The 16,692-nt window shown below is 37.0% G+C and overlaps 5 non-coding genes across 5 annotated transcripts; all 5 read right to left on the reverse strand.

Moving 5' to 3' along the window:
* Nucleotides 1-11,008: 11,008 nt before the first annotated feature.
* trnag-gcc lies at nt 11,009-11,079 on the reverse strand. Its single transcript has one exon. It is a non-coding gene; the product is annotated as a tRNA-Gly (tRNA).
* Nucleotides 11,080-11,938: 859 nt separating this feature from the next.
* On the reverse strand, nt 11,939-12,009 carry trnag-gcc. The gene has a single exon. It is a non-coding gene; the product is annotated as a tRNA-Gly (tRNA).
* A 1,702-nt stretch (nt 12,010-13,711) lies between these two features.
* trnag-gcc lies at nt 13,712-13,782 on the reverse strand. The gene has a single exon. It is a non-coding gene; the product is annotated as a tRNA-Gly (tRNA).
* An 859-nt stretch (nt 13,783-14,641) lies between these two features.
* On the reverse strand, nt 14,642-14,712 carry trnag-gcc. Its single transcript has one exon. It is a non-coding gene; the product is annotated as a tRNA-Gly (tRNA).
* A 1,705-nt stretch (nt 14,713-16,417) lies between these two features.
* On the reverse strand, nt 16,418-16,488 carry trnas-gcu. The gene has a single exon. It is a non-coding gene; the product is annotated as a tRNA-Ser (tRNA).
* Between the last annotated feature and the right edge of the window lie 204 nt (nt 16,489-16,692).

A 16,692-nucleotide genomic window follows, 5' to 3' on the forward strand; every position in this document is an offset into this window, starting at 1 on the left:
TGAAATACTGATGGTGGCATGTGGCTGACAGCCGTGTGGATATATGATCCCAGCACACAGCAGCACCTGTGCCTTGGAACTCTATAGGATCACCGTCATCCAGACAAAGGCTGTGACGCTGTCTTACTGTCAGCGCCGACACTAGCCCTCTGTAACAGAGCACCTGGATTGGGAGCTGTGGTTTTAATGGTTTGACAGTTAAAACACCATGACAACTCAGGTCATGCAGAGCAAGTCAAAACACAACCTCTAGTTAAATAGATTAATATTAGAATTCATGGAGACTCTGTGATGTCACACCTTAGACCATAAACTAGCAACTGACAGTAATTACACCTGTTGCATAATGGAAAACTCCAGGCAGAGGACAGAGATCAGTTGCACAACAAACCAGAAGTTTGTCTCTCTATCAGTTCCTCAGACACATATGCATGAACCTGGCTGCATCCTGGTTACTTGACTCGTGATTGAAAGGTTGCTGGTTCAAGCCCCACCACTGGCGGGTCCATGACGAAAGCCCTTAACCCACAATTGCTCAAGCTGTGTTGTTGTAATCGTCAGTTGCTTTGGATAAATGTTGTGGGAGTACAAGCATTTGATTTAAGATCACAGACAAAAGTCAACAAAATATCTAATTAGTGTTTTTCATTCTTGTTAGTGTTTTCCATTTACTCAAGTCAAATGTACATGAATGGTCATGACCACAAATGATTCATTTACCACTGAGTTCTATTCTCCAAGCCTGAGGCATGGCGATGCTAACACTCATATTACAATGGAGGCTATTCTGGATGTAATTCCAGCAGGATCTTTGTCCAGTCCATTATGTAAATGTATTGAAGTTTGGGACACAGTACTAAAGGAATAACCCCAGGACAAGTAAGCTTATGGGAAATGTTGGTACTTTCTTTTATCTACCAATTTAGCATCTGGTCCGAAGCTTCCATCTATGTGACGTCAGCAGCTGCATAGTTTAAGCCAGTTTCAGCAGGTACTGTGCAGTTTATCTTTATTAGGCATTACAAACATACTGCCCATGTCCCAGTATCTGCTTTGTCATTGGTTACTTCGCATTACCTGAGTCACTATACCATGTCACTGTGGTGTAGGACCATCTACAACCAAATTACAGTTCTGTGTCACTCAACAAACAGAAAGAAAAAAATACAAATTAAATATTTTATTAAATATATAAATCAATTAAAGTTTCAAGTGTACAATAGCTTAAAAATGTAGCAAATTTTCTAAACACAGAACTATTGAACAGAATGTCCTGTCATTGATATTTAATGCTTTTGAATATAAAACCAATACATTGATTTAGCTCTTTCAATACTTTAGACCAGCCCAGCTCACTTTCCTAGATATTCTCAAGCTAGCACTAGTCTCACATACACCAGCTGGTTCTTTACAGAAACCCTCGACTTTTTTAAGAGCTAAGATGTCTCAGGGAAACCTAACTCTTCCCTAACTCTGTTGCTTTCCTTGAAACTGTTGTCATGTGACCGATACTGGAGGGGGCAGGGAACAAAGGGTTGCTAGGTAACAATGCATCTCTGTCAAGTGTAGCATTTACTTCCAGTTTGAGCCAGTTGGCAGAGGGTCAGAGTGGAGAGCAGTGGGTTAGAAACAGTATCCAATACTACCCTTAACTAAACATATCATTACATTTATCATGCATGTATAAGTATAAAGTAAGGGCAGTGAAACAAATATGGTTATGACACAAATAAAAATGGTATCAGTGACTTCTTAACATGTAAAATCTGAATTTACTTTCATGTGTTAATGTAGGATATCTTTTTGGTTAAATGGTAGTTACAAAGGAACAAATATCTGTTTAAGAAGAGAGGTGTGATGAACACTGATAGAGAAGACAAACTAAGTTAAGTAATCAGATCTCACTGATATTTAATGATATACATGAATGCGGGCTCACTCTTTGGCAAGTTACCAATCACTGTTACACTGTTACTGTATTTATGTTCCAGTAGCTAGTAATAACATTTTAAGTTATTCATAAACACTTTATTAGGGAAGTCTTTTTATAGGCGAAAGAAACAATAGAAAATGGTACTGAGTGCAGGTTTCTAGTGCTGTCATACTTGAGCATAACAGCATAACAAAGTATTTATGTAATGCGGAGGCTTTAAGGAGGATGCAGGGACAAGTAGCGTGACAGACCAACACATGTTTATTTGACATTTAGACACTCACACTAACAGAGGCAAAAACCAACAACACAAACACACAAACAACAGACCTTTATACATATGATAACGACACAATAAGGAGCAGGTGTGAGACACAAGGAGGGTGTGGCCACATTGATGAACACACACACACACACACACACTCACACGCACGGAGATGTTTGGGGGGGAGGGGTCATACAGCGACAATTTCTAAGGTATAAAAGTTTCAAGTATTATAAGCCCCATTAACAGGGGGCTTTGGTCACCAGTCAGACTGTTGAAATATATTTCCTCAATGTTGAGGGAATATTTTACTCTATGGGAAAATTTATTTGCTGGCTGATATATTGCTATTAAAACAGACTATTCAAGCATAGTGTTACCAGCCATACATGTAAGTGTTAATGACAGTGTTTGCAACCAAAACTCCACCCCACCCCCGAGTCTGGTAATATCCATGTCTTTCTGTTTAAACATTTTACTTCATGTGGGTACACTGACCTCCTTTCCATGTTAATACACTGTGCACTGAACAGATGGTTCTGCATAAGCTAACATTTATGGCATTTATCTGATACTTTTATGGGCCTTAAAGGTCTTACTCAGGGGCCCAAAAGTGGCAGCTTGGCAGAGGTGGGGCAGGAACCGGCAACCTTCCAGTTACTAGTCAAGCATCTTCACCACTGCCCTAAAAGGAACTTCATAAAGGAAATGAAAATGTGTGAGACAGTCATAAATAGGTAGATGGTCTTTCATGTCAGACTGAACCCAAAGAATGTGTTTTGCAGAAGCATTATAAATGTGAATTTACATTTAAGAGCATTTTAATTTCTCTAGATATTGTAAATCACTCACAGAAAAAAAAATATTTTTTAAAAATTACTCCTTAAATTCTTTGGCACATGCTTTTTCCTCTCAGACACTTTTAATGTTTCATCACTTGTCTTTTTATGAGGAGAACTTGCAAAAAAAAAAAAAGAGCCAATTTTGCTGCTCCACCCACTTCTCTTGCTCTTTAGAATAATTATCTGCTATTTGTAGTTCTGTAATATAATATGAAATCTTGCTAGGCTAAATAGGCTAACTAGGCTTGGCTTAATGAGTACCTGCTTCTATTTTATTGGTATATTGGACTCTAACTTACTGCATTGTACTAGGAGGTATTCTATGAGTAAATGACAAAGCACTTCTGTAAGTCGCTCTGGATGAAAGTGTCTGATAAATGCAGTAGATGTAAAATGTACATGTACTGCTGAGAGATGTAAAATAATTATTCATTACACAAAAACAAAATCATGATGTCATAGCCACTGGTCAGTCTTAAGGAAGCAGGAGACTTGTATGTCTTGCATAGTTAATAGGATAAAAAGAAGATGAGGATATAAGATACACTGTGGCATTTCTATATGGATGGGTGTATTCCCTCATGGAAAGACAGAGAATACAGGCTCACCCAGCGATCTGTTGAGCATTAAAACAATATAAACCACAGGGCCTTGTGATCTCGCACAGCAGATGTCCACTCAGTCGAACTTCTGTGCCTGTATTGTAGGATTCTAGAAGTTTGGAGAGTATTAATAAAGTAAAATAAATTATTGCTAAGTGCCAGCAAGGCCTAATGAGAAATCTGTTTTTATAGACATCAAGTGTCAGAGCCATATTTCATTGTGCCTGTATTGTAGGATTCTAGGAAGTTTTGAAATTATTAATAAAGTAAAATAAATTATTGCTACGTGCCAGCAAGACCTAATGAGAAATCTGTTTTTATAGACATTAAGTGTCAGAGCCATATTTCACTTACTCTGCATTAAAAATAATGTCTAAGAATCATTAGTAACTTTTAATTCAGAAATTCTGGTGGATATAAGCGGGCATTTTTCTCCCTGTTCTGCATTTGTGAAGGAGTCTCAATTATGCTCCCTGCTAATCTTTTAATTCTGATGTGTATCCATGTCGCCCTCTTCGGGTTTATTTGGGATTGCACCATGCTATACTAATACTTTGCAATAGAGCAGTAGTGAAGCATGATCATAATTGTGCTTTTGGCATTCAGTGAATTCCAAAGAGCAATAACTAACAATTTATTACTATTAACAACATGAAGGTGATGGTGAGGGAAGGCTGCAGATGCAGAGATCTTTCAAACCTCGTCAAAACCCCGTTTAACGTCTAGATTTATGTACACAAATAAACCTGCCCAAAGGTTCAAAAGAAGGGTACAAATTTAAAGGAAAAGTTACAACACTTTGTACCACCTTACAGCTTGTGCTGAATATTTTATATTAGAAGATATGCAAAATTGCCTTGATGTCTAGGACAATGCAGTCTGGACAAGCAGACAATGGAAACTCTGATGTTTAAGGAAGTGTAATCAATATGCAGAGTTACTCATGCCAGGTTTTTCCATTATGAAAGCTGACACTCAGACCACATGAGCTGATCAGTACACACAATGGTTTACTCATTCTCCATAAAATATACAATTTTTCATAATTTTATACTGGGGTATATTTTAAAAAGATATAAAGACAATAGGCCTCATGCAAGAACAACTCTTATGACCATATTTGTTTTAAAATTGCTCATACGAGAGATTGTGTTGCACTCACTAGTTTTTTTTTTCTCATAGTAATGACGGATTAATTTTTTGAATCTATTTCATTATTTTGATGAAATGTGACTTGATGAATGTTGGGTGTGTGTGTGTGGGGGGGGGTGTAAAGTTAATACTGGGATAGAAATGAGCAACACTGGAGTATGAGGTGAAGATTAATAGCTCAATCTGTGATTCTAATGTCAAGTGGTTAACCACATTTTAAGGATTATTGAGTGTTACCTTCAGGTAAATTCCCTTTTAGCACAGAATGCAGGGCAGTACAAGTGTCCATGGTTATTCTCCTTGTTTGCAAAATTAATGTTTCACCTGTGAAAGAGAATGAATAGCTTCGTCATTTTCCACATATATTGGTTCCTACAGCCCAGGGGTTTATTTTTAAATTACTTTCACCATCATTTGGAATGGGAGCCTTTAGATCTTGTGTTAATGTCAAATGGTAATTCAGGCTCTTGCTCTAAGTAGCAATTAAGTATGCAATTTCTCTTAATCCAGATTACAGAACAAGTTATGATGTCATAGCCAGTGGACCTACTGTTATCGAAGACCAGAATTTATAATAAAAATTAGAACAGCCACAATTAACTAAACCTGTCATTTCATAGGTAACATATATTATTAAAATTTAATTGAACTATTGATAAAAATCTTTCCTCTTTTGTTTATATCATCACACCTTTGTTTGTGTAATTCTACAAGCAAAGTCTGCTGAAGCCTGCATCCCAAGCAGACTCTCTGGAAGCACGATCCCCTTATGGTCTGGATGAATGGTAGAATTAGACAACTCTCTGGCATTGCATACACTGAAATAAAAACTATAATGAAAAACGATTCAAGACCAAGATTAAATGATACTGCAGTCAGTTTTGCTTTGAGAAGAACATACCACAAGTGTGTAATTATTTAGCTATTATTAAAATCATAATTCAGTATTGTAGCTCATTATTTACATATTTTATATATTTTTACATACGTTACATATTTTAGATAGCCCTGTATATTGATAGTAACAAACTGATTATGGAATTTTGTTTTTAGCCATTTTATAGACAGCTGTATGAGTTATACAAAAACATCACTAAGTGAGTTTTTGTGTAGTGTGTAGTGTAGTGTACATGCTTACCTTTAGATCTCTCTGGAAACTAGACACACCATATTGGCTGTGTTTTCCCAACCACTTACAGTGTAGTATAGCTGTGATGATTGAGGCTCAGACAGTTAGTCATGATCAATCTACTGAATGTTAAAGTAAAAGTATTACAAGCCATACACAGTCCAAGGTTCAAAGATATTGCACCAGGCAAAGATTTCAAAAACCATAATTTGCCATGACTGCAGTTAGTAGTGTAGTGAGGGTGACCTCCGGTGGCCAGGCAGATGTGGTGCAGGTGCATTAATCACAATAGACGTGACACAATACAAAGCACACTGCCCAAAGACTTTATAAACAGTGACAAATAACCTTCAGTTAAAATTTATTTACAACATTTATCACTTTGTGATGTTGATATTGACAGTCACTGACCAAGCATACCCTATGTTAATGACACAGTGCTTCATAATCTATCATATATTATGTACCTTCATAACCACCCGCTGTCATATGTATCCTTGCTTTGGGAGGATATTTAAATATAATTTTTTAAATCAAACTGTGTCTTCATTATTTTTGTGACAGTATGGATGTACCTGCTCTAGATGGTGACATGAGTCGTGAACATTATGCTGTAGTCTGCTCCACCCCCTAGATTTGTCATATTATGACGTTACCTCATGCATTAATAAGTAAAAAAAATGAACATATAAATAAAGGATGTCCACATAACCAGTAAACAAATTCAACCAGTAAAAGAGAGACTATGCTTTGGTGCTTTGAAATCACTGTGCACTTCATCTTGAGGCACAATCACTGAATCTTTGCCTGTGAAAATTAGGTTATGTGACACTATTGTTTTGCAGTCTTAACACGCACTGGCTTTCCCCATGACTCTCCTGTGATCCCCAGATCTCGACCCTAGTGAGCATCAGAGAGGGGCCAGGAGCTGCTCCTCTTTGCTCATGGTTGTCCGGTGCTAGCAGCTGGTGTTTTAGTCATTCCAAGATGACTGGGTGTGTTCTGGGCTTGGATTATTTGCCCATCTTGAGCCAGTCTGTCCAGGTTGACCAAAGAGCCCTTCAAGACACTGGGTTGTAGACATACATGTTTGGTAAAATTTTATTAAGATAAACAAACTCAGAAGACTGAGTCCCTTTTGCTGTCTTACTCAAAAACCCAGTATTTAACAAATTCATTTTTTTTGCTAAGTGACTACAAACATAGAGTAGTTGACAGGGAAAATGGCTGGCCAGAGAAAAATGATTAAATGGTTAATGTAAGACAGAGGATGTGGAAACTATAATGTAATATTTCATTAATCAGAGATATATACAAATACTTTTACTTGTTAAAACAAGATATCCATGAATTGGCCCAGTACCCTGAAGCAGTGAAACTTTCAATATTGTTAGAAGAGGAGCATTACACAAATTTGGCTTGACGATACAAACAAAAAATATATAAAATGTAGCTACAAGTGGCAATCAAGGGTTACAAGCACGGTTTGTAAGGTTGATGCAAAGTGCAGTGGACTCCATAATAACTCCCATGGATGCACATTCACCAGGTTTTGTCTACAAAATTTCATGAACAGATGTTTGTGTGACAATGTGTTATTCTATTGATCTCACCAATAGTTCTGCTTACTGGCCAAGTTCTATCATATTTTACAGCCTTAAACCCATTCAACCACTCAAGTTTGATGATTACTCAAAGCTAACCATTGATGAAAACTGATTAGATGATAGCATTCACCATTTTTACTGAAAGGATTTCACACAAATAATATCTATGCCAGACTAGCATATAAAGGTTGTGTACCAATTTTTGAGATATATGGACAATCATTATGTGTGAGACCATTTGTAGCACCCAGTTGTAATGCATGTGTCAAACTTTTCTCTTAGCCCCAGACTCTCTTGGGACATATGCCTATAAAGCTTCATGATATTTCATCAAACATTCACCAGTTAGAGATGTTTATGCACTGTATATGCAGTATAAACTCCACCCTGACTGGATTGAAGTCTGGAAGCTGCATAGTTTTGAAAATGCTAAAATGTTTTGATGAATTCAGCTTAACTTTACTTAGAAACTGGTGAATAAGAAACCAACTTCTGACTCTTTAGTTATCTTAGTATCTTGCCAACCAGCATCACCTAGATAATATGATGATAATTTACTTAACTTGTTATGACCTTACAGGGTCATCATTGGCAGAAATGAGGATGGCACCCATGAAGATTGCTAATTTATGCAATGACTACTATGACTGCTGCCAGTTGGTTCTGCAGAACTGAGTTCTTCTCCTTCTCCTTTTGTCGTCATCTTTTGTCTGCCTAATTGGAGAGGTAGTCGGTCTCAAAGTTCAGTACTTCTTGATGGATCATGCGGTGCAATAGGGGACAAACAATGATCAGAGCTTCCCAGTTAGCGAGGTCAATCTGGCCTTTTTTAAGGTAAGTCTTGAGGGGTATTTGAATTGATGCCTTTGGCCAACTTGGGCCTTGGCAAAGTTGAGAGCAGAGAACTAGGGAGACAGGAGTCAGGTATGCTAATGCAGTGACCCATCCAATAGAGTTTGATAAGGGTTGTTTGCTTTTGTGAGGATGCTAAGATTGGGGTGGTGATCTACCCAGTTGATACATGGAATTTTCCACAGATTTAACAATATATCACGTGACCAATATTTTCCATTACTTCCAATAATTTCAATATAATGATTAATAGAAAATATGGTGTTATTGTGCAAGAACTAAACTTTTACTAATAAATGACACTGAAATTGAAATTTGCAGTACGATGTCTAAAGGCTTAAAGGTACAGTTTATGCAAATATCATTCATGCAATATCAAGATTCACCTCTGTAATTGTTATTATTTCAAAGTTCATCTTAGTAATTGTTATTACTGAATATATCACGGGTCAAGCCAGACCCGGGCATCTCGTGTGGCAGATGAGAATTCTACCAATGAACCAACAATGATTGAAAAGAAGCACTTTTTACAATTTTCCATTCGAATAATGGAAACTATGATGGCTGTATCGTACATAAATGATTCTTCTAATAATGAATTCCAATGAAAAAGAAATATTTGGGTCTTTGGGTCTAATCCATTTTGCAAGAACTTGAGAAAACTCTTCCAAGACCGATGTTTGCTAAGACTGATACTGGCCAACTGAAGGAGGGCTCTCAGCACTGAAAGACGTGCATCACAGTAACCTATAAATCATTTTATTACTCAAACAAAATTTCAGATGGGCCATAAGTGGAATCTTTTCTAAATGCTTAGAACAACCATTAGACAAACATTTAGAAAAATTGAAAAGTCAAGAAAGTCAAAAGGCATTTTTAGAGTGAAGGTTCTGAAAGGTGATGGAAAGGCTTTAAACAACTACTAAAGCAAAAGCACTCATTGAGTGCATTGGCGGGGAATAGGACCCGTGTCGCCGGTGAGAATTCTACCACTGACCCACCAATGCTTGAAAATAAACATTTTGTGCAATTTTCCGTTGGAATTATGGAAACTATGATGGCTTTCTCATACATAATTAAACACTAATGCTTGAAAACAAGCATTTCTTTCCCCAATTTTCCGTTCCGATACTCGAAACTATAATGATTTTATCATACATACTGAACCAACATTGCTTGAAAACAAGCATTTTTATTAATTTTCCGTTCAAATACTGGAAACTACAATGGATTTATCGTCCATACACTATGCTTGTAATAATGAATGCCAATGAAAAAGACATTTTCAGTGCTTTGGGTCTAATCCTTATTGTCACACTTCCTGCCTTCATCTTCACAATATGTCAAAGATCAGACCAATAATGAGTATTAGTGAATCCTGTCTGTCATCGAGCTTGGCACGATTCCATTCCGAAGTGCTTTGCGATTTTAGAGGTTACACAAAGAACATGTGAGTTCATCACCAACAGGAAGAATCCATTTTGCAAGAACTTGAGAAAATTCTTCCAAGACCGATGTTTGCTATGACTGATATTGTCCATCAGAAGGAGAGCTCTCAGCACTGACAGACTTGCATCACAGTAACCTATAAATCATTTTATTACCCAAACAAAATGTCAAATGGGCCATAAGTGGAATCGTTTCCATATGCATAGAAGAACCTTTAGACAAACACTAAGAAAAACTGAAACATCAAGAAAGTCAAAAGGCATTTTTAGAGTGAAGGTTCTGAAAGGTGATGGAAAGGCTTTAAACAACTACCAAACAAAAGGAGTCATTGAATGAATTGCTCGGGAATCAGAACCTGGTCTCCCACGTGGCAGGCGAGAAGTCTACCACTGAACCACCAATGCTTAAAAATAAGCATTTTGTGCAATTTTCCGTTGCAATTTTGGAAACTATGATGGCTTGGTCATGCATAATTAAACACTAATGTTTGAAAAGAAGCATTTTTTTACCCAATTTTCCATTCGAATACTGGAAACTATGATGACTTTATCCTACATAGTGAACCACCATTGCTTGAAAACAAGCATTATTAATTTTCTGTTAAAATACTGGAAACTACGATGGATTTATCGTACATACACTATGATTTTAATAATGAATGCCAATGAAAAAGTCATTTTCAGTGCTTTGGGACTAATCCTTATTGTCACACTTCCTGCCTTCATCTTCAAAATATGTAAAAGATCAGACCAATAATGAGTATTACTGAATCGTGTCCGTCATCGAGCTTGGCATGATTCCATTCCCAAGTGTTTTGCGATTTTAGGGGTTACACAAAGAACACGTGTCTTCATCACCAACAGGAAGAATCCATTTTGCAAGAACTTGAGAAAACTCTTCCATGACCGATGTTTGCTATGAATTATATTGTCCATCAGAAGGAGGGCTCACAGCACTGACAGACTTGCATCACAGTAACCTATAAATCATTTTATTACCCAACCAAAATTTCAGATGGGCCATAAGTGGAATCTTTTCCATATGCATAGAAAAACAATTACACAAACACTAAGAAAAATTGAAACGTCAAGAAAGTCAAAAGGCATTTTTAGAGTGAAGGTTCTGAAAGGTGACGGAAAGGCTTTAAACAACTAACAAAACAAAAGGAGCCATTGAATGCATTGGCCGGGAATCGGACCCGGGTCTCCCGCATGGCAGGCGAGAATTCTACCACTGAACCACCAATGCATGAAAACCATCATTTTGTGCAATTTTCCGTTGCCATTCTGGAAACTATGATGACTTTATCATACATACTGAACCACCAATGCTTAAAAATAAGCATTTTGTGCAATTTTCCATTGCAATTTTGGAAACTATGATGGTTTTCTCATGCATAATTAAACACTAATGCTTGAAAAGAAGCATTTTTTTACCCAATTTTCCGTTCGAGTACTCGAAACTATGATGACTTTATCATACATACTGAACCAAACTTGCTTGAAAACAAGCATTTTTATTAATTTTCTGTTCAAATACTGGAAGCTACGATGGATTTATCGTACATACACTATGCTTTTAATAATGAATGCCAATCAAAAAGACATTTTCAGTGCTTTTGGTCTAATCCTTATTGTCACACTTCTTGCCTTCATCTTCACAATGTGTCAAAGATCAGACCAATAATGAGTTGTAGTGAATCCTGTCTGTCATCGAGCTTGGCACGATTCCATTCCCAAGTGCTTTGCGATTTTAGGGGTTACACAAAGAACAGGTGTCTTCATCACCAACAAGAAGAATCCATTTTGCAAGAACTTGAGAAAACTCTTCCATGACCAATGTTTGCTATGAATGATATTGTGCATCAGAAGGAGGGCTCTCAGCACTGAGAGACTTGCATCACAGTAACGTATAAATCATTTTCTTACCCAACCAAAATTTCAGATGGGCCATAAGTGGAATCTTTTCCATATGCATAGAAAACCAATTAGATATACACTAAGAAAAAGTGCAATGTCAAGAAAGTCAAAAGGCATTTTTAGAGTGAAGGTTCTGAAAGGTGACGGAAAGGCTTTAAACAACTAACAAAACAAAAGTAGCCATTGAATGCATTGGCAGGGAATCGGACCCGGGTCTCCCGCATGGCAGGCGAGAATTCTACCACTGAACCACCAATGCATGAAAACCATCATTTTGTGCAATTTTCTGTTGCCATTCTGGAAACTATGATGACTTTATCATACATACTGAACCACCAATGCTTAAAAATAAGCATTTTAGGCAATTTTCCGTTGCAATTTTGGAAACTATGATGGTTTTCTCATGCATAATTAAACACTAATGCTTGAAAAGAAGCATTTTTTTACCCAATTTTCCGTTCTAGTACTCGAAACTATGATGACTTTATCATACATACTGAACCAACATTGCTTGAAAACAAGCATTTTTATTAATTTTCCGTTCAAATACTGGAAACTACAATGGATTTATCGTCCATACACTATGCTTGTAATAATGAATGCCAATGAAAAGGACATTTTCAGTGCTTTGGGTCTAATCCTTATTGTCACACTTCCTGCCTTCATCTTCACAATGTGTCAAAGATCAGACCAATAATGAGTATTAGTGAATCCTGTCTGTCATCGAGCTTGGCACGATTCCATTCCGAAGTGCTTTGCGATTTTAGAGGTTACACAAAGAACATGTGAGTTCATCACCAACAGGAAGAATCCATTTTGCAAGAACTTGAGAAAATTCTTCCAAGACCGATGTTTGCTATGACTGATATTGTCCATCAGAAGGAGAGCTCTCAGCACTGACAGACTTGCATCACAGTAACCTATAAATCATTTTATTACCCAAACAAAATGTCAAATGGGCCATAAGTGGAATCGTTTCCATATGCATAGAAGAACCTTTAGACAAACACTAAGAAAAACTGAAACATCAAGAAAGTCAAAAGGCATTTTTAGAGTGAAGGTTCTGAAAGGTGATGGAAAGGCTTTAAACAACTACCAAACAAAAGGAGTCATTGAATGAATTGCTCGGGAATCGGAACCTGGTCTCCCACGTGGCAGGCGAGAAGTCTACCACTGAACCACCAATGCTTAAAAATAAGCATTTTGTGCAATTTTCCGTTGCAATTTTGGAAACTATGATGGCTTGGTCATGCATAATTAAACACTAATGTTTGAAAAGAAGCATTTTTTTACCCAATTTTCCATTCGAATACTGGAAACTATGATGACTTTATCCTACATAGTGAACCACCATTGCTTGAAAACAAGCATTATTAATTTTCTGTTAAAAGACTGGAAACTACGATGGATTTATCGTACATACACTACGATTTTAATAATGAATGCCAATGAAAAAGTCATTTTCAGTGCTTTGGGACTAATCCTTATTGTCACACTTCCTGCCTTCATCTTCAAAATATGTAAAAGATCAGACCAATAATGAGTATTACTGAATCGTGTCCGTCATCGAGCTTGGCACGATTCCATTCCCAAGTGTTTTGCGATTTTAGGGGTTACACAAAGAACACGTGTCTTCATCACCAACAGGAAGAATCCATTTTGCAAGAACTTGAGAAAACTCTTCCATGACCGATGTTTGCTATGAATTATATTGTCCATCAGAAGGAGGGCTCACAGCACTGACAGACTTGCATCACAGTAACCTATAAATCATTTTATTACCCAACCAAAATTTCAGATGGGCCATAAGTGGAATCTTTTCCATATGCATAGAAAAACAATTACACAAACACTAAGAAAAATTGAAACGTCAAGAAAGTCAAAAGGCATTTTTAGAGTGAAGGTTCTGAAAGGTGACGGAAAGGCTTTAAACAACTAACAAAACAAAAGGAGCCATTGAATGCATTGGCCGGGAATCGGACCCGGGTCTCCCGCATGGCAGGCGAGAATTCTACCACTGAACCACCAATGCATGAAAACCATCATTTTGTGCAATTTTCCGTTGCCATTCTGGAAACTATGATGACTTTATCATACATACTGAACCACCAATGCTTAAAAATAAGCATTTTATGCAATTTTCCGTTGCAATTTTGGAAACTATGATGGTTTTCTCATGCATAATTAAACACTAATGCTTGAAAAGAAGCATTTTTTTACCCAATTTTCCGTTCTAGTACTCGAAACTATGATGACTTTATCATACATACTGAACCACCCTTGCTTGAAAACAAGAATTTTTATTAATTTTCTGCTCAAATACTGGAAACTACGATCGATTTAACGTACATACACTACGCTTTTAATAATGAATGCCAATCAAAAAGACATTTTCAGTGCTTTTGGTCTAATCCTTATTGTCACACTTCCTGCCTTTGTCATCACAATGTGTCAAAGATCAGACCAATAATGAGTATTACTGAATCCTGTCTGTCATCGAGCTTGGCACGATTCCATTCCCTAGTGCTTTGTGATTTTAGGGTTTACACAAAGAACACGTGTCTTCATCACCAACAGGAAGAATCCATTTTGCAAGAATTTGAGAAAACTCTTCCATGACCGATGTTTGCTATGACTGATATTGTGCATCAGAAGGAGGGCTCTCAGCACTGACAGACTTGCATCACAGTAACCTATAAATCATTTTATTACCCAACCAAAATTTCAGATGGGCCATAAGTGGAATTTTTTCCATATGCATAGAAAAACAATTAGATATACACTAAGAAAAAGTGAAACGTCAAGAAAGTCAAAAAGCATTTTTAGAGTGAAGGTTCTGAAAGGTGACAGAAAGGCTTTAAACAACTAACAAAACAAAAGGAGTCATTGAATGCATTGGCCGGGAATCGGACCCGGGTCTCCCGCATGGCAGGCGAGAATTCTACCACTGAACCACCAATGCATGAAAACCATCATTTTGTGCAATTTTCTGTTGCCATTCTGGAAACTATGATGACTTTATCATACATACTGAACCACCAATGCTTAAAAATAAGCATTTTGTGCAATTTTCCGTTGCAATTTTGGAAACTATGATGGCTTTCTCATACATAATTAAACACTAATGCTTGAAAACAAGCATTTCTTTCCCCAATTTTCCGTTCCAATACTCGAAACTATAATGATTTTATCATACATACTGAACCAACATTGCTTGAAAACAAGCATTTTTATTAATTTTCCGTTCAAATACTGGAAACTACAATGGATTTATCGTCCATACACTATGCTTGTAATAATGAATGCCAATGAAAAAGACATTTTCAGTGCTTTGGGTCTAATCCTTATTGTCACACTTCCTGCCTTCATCTTCACAATGTGTCAAAGATCAGACCAATAATGAGTATTAGTGAATCCTGTCTGTCATCGAGCTTGGCACGATTCCATTCCGAAGTGCTTTGCGATTTTAGAGGTTACACAAAGAACATGTGAGTTCATCACCAACAGGAAGAATCCATTTTGCAAGAACTTGAGAAAATTCTTCCAAGACCGATGTTTGCTATGACTGATATTGTCCATCAGAAGGAGAGCTCTCAGCACTGACAGACTTGCATCACAGTAACCTATAAATCATTTTATTACCCAAACAAAATGTCAAATGGGCCATAAGTGGAATCGTTTCCATATGCATAGAAGAACCTTTAGACAAACACTAAGAAAAACTGAAACATCAAGAAAGTCAAAAGGCATTTTTAGAGTGAAGGTTCTGAAAGGTGATGGAAAGGCTTTAAACAACTACCAAACAAAAGGAGTCATTGAATGAATTGCTCGGGAATCGGAACCTGGTCTCCCACGTGGCAGGCGAGAAGTCTACCACTGAACCACCAATGCTTAAAAATAAGCATTTTGTGCAATTTTCCGTTGCAATTTTGGAAACTATGATGGCTTGGTCATGCATAATTAAACACTAATGTTTGAAAAGAAGCATTTTTTTACCCAATTTTCCATTCGAGTACTCGAAACTATGATGACTTTATCATACATACTGAACCAAACTTGCTTGAAAACAAGCATTTTTATTAATTTTCTGTTCAAATACTGGAAGCTACGATGGATTTATCGTACATACACTATGCTTTTAATAATGAATGCCAATCAAAAAGACATTTGCAGTGCTTTTGGTCTAATCCTTATTGTCACACTTCTTGCCTTCATCTTCACAATGTGTCAAAGATCAGACCAATAATGAGTTGTACTGAATCCTGTCTGTCATCGAGCTTGGCACGATTCCATTCCCAAGTGCTTTGCGATTTTAGGGGTTACACAAAGAACAGGTGTCTTCATCACCAACAAGAAGAATCCATTTTGCAAGAACTTGAGAAAACTCTTCCATGACCGATGTTTGCTATGAATGATATTGTGCATCAGAAGGAGGGCTCTCAGCACTGAGAGACTTGCATCACAGTAACGTATAAATCATTTTCTTACCCAACCAAAATTTCAGATGGGCCATAAGTGGAATCTTTTCCATATGCATAGAAAACCAATTAGATATACACTAAGAAAAAGTGCAATGTCAAGAAAGTCAAAAGGCATTTTTAGAGTGAAGGTTCTGAAAGGTGACGGAAAGGCTTTAAACAACTAACAAAACAAAAGGAGCCATTGAATGCATTGGCCGGGAATCGGACCCGGGTCTCCCGCATAGCAGGCGAGAATTTTACCATTGAACCACCAATGCTTAAAAATAAGCATTTTGTGCAATTTTCCGTTGCAATTTTGGAAACTATGATGGCTTGGTCATGCATAATTAAACACTAATGCTTGAAAAGAAGCATTTTTTAACCCAATTTTCCATTCGAATACTGGAAACTACGATTACTTTATCATACATAATGAACCACCATTGCTTGAAACCAACCATTTATTAATTTTCTGTTAATAT

The sequence above is a fragment of the Electrophorus electricus genome, chromosome 7 (assembly GCF_013358815.1).
Source record: "Electrophorus electricus isolate fEleEle1 chromosome 7, fEleEle1.pri, whole genome shotgun sequence".
Classification (NCBI taxonomy): domain Eukaryota; kingdom Metazoa; phylum Chordata; class Actinopteri; order Gymnotiformes; family Gymnotidae; genus Electrophorus; species Electrophorus electricus.